Here is a 952-nt window from a genome sequence, read left to right as displayed (position 1 = left end):
TATGGCATTCAGAGTATCAATTTCAAGAACTTCCTTCCTCATAGGCGTCCCATTATTCACAGGATTCCTTTCAGAAGTGTACATGAACTGGTTATTTGCAACCATGTCAATGAGTTCTTGAGCTTCTGCAGGCGTTTTCTTTAGGTGAATGGATCCACCTGCAGAATGGTCCAATGACATCTTTGATAATTAGATAGACCATCATAGAATATATCCAGGATGGTCCATTCTGAAAGCATGTCAGAAGGACACTTTTTGGTCAGTTTCTTGTATCTCTCCCAAGCTTCATAGAGAGATTCACCTTCTTTCTGTTTGAAGGTTTGAACATCCACTCTAAGTTTACTAAGCTTTTGAGGAGGAAAGAACTTGGCTAAAAAAGCCGTGACCAGCTTATCCCAAGAGTTCAGGCTATCTTTAGGTTGAGAGTCCAACCGTATTCTAGCTCTGTCTCTTATAGCAAATGGGAAAAGCATAAGCCTATAGACCTCTGGATCAATCCCATTGATCTTAATAGTATCACAGATCTGCAAGAACTCAGTTAAGAACTGAAAAGGATCTTCAGATGGAAGTCTATGAAACTTGCAGTTCTGTTGCATCAGAGAAACTAATTGAGGTTTCAGCTCAAAATTGTTTACTCCAATGGCAGGGATTGAGATTCTTCTTCCATGTAAATTGGAATTAGGTGAAGTAAAGCCACCAAGCATCTTCCTTACATTATTTTCGGCCATGTCTCCTTCTTTTTCGAAATTTTCAGTTAGATTTTCTCTAGAGAGTTGTGCTTTAGCTTTCCTTAGCCTCCTTTTCAAAGTCCTTTCAGGTTCAGGATCAGCCTCAACAAGAATGTTCTTATCCTTGTTCCTGCTCATATGAAAAAGAAGAAAACAGAAAAGAAAATATGGAATCCTCTATGTAACAGTATAGAGATTCCTTATGCAAGTATAAGAAGAGAAGA

General features: G+C 38.6%; 1 non-coding gene across 1 annotated transcript; it reads left to right on the top strand.

Moving 5' to 3' along the window:
- The first annotated feature begins 233 nt into the window (after positions 1-233).
- Positions 234-341, top strand: LOC148563674 (small nucleolar RNA R71). The gene has a single exon (XR_015884379.1). It is a non-coding gene; the product is annotated as a small nucleolar RNA R71 (small nucleolar RNA).
- The last annotated feature ends 611 nt before the right edge of the window (positions 342-952 follow it).

Source organism: Arachis ipaensis, chromosome B5 (genome assembly GCF_059453495.1).
Source record: "Arachis ipaensis isolate K30076 ecotype BB chromosome B5, ASM5945349v1, whole genome shotgun sequence".
Lineage (NCBI taxonomy): Eukaryota > Viridiplantae > Streptophyta > Magnoliopsida > Fabales > Fabaceae > Arachis > Arachis ipaensis.
This window is presented reverse-complemented; position numbering and strand designations above follow the sequence as displayed.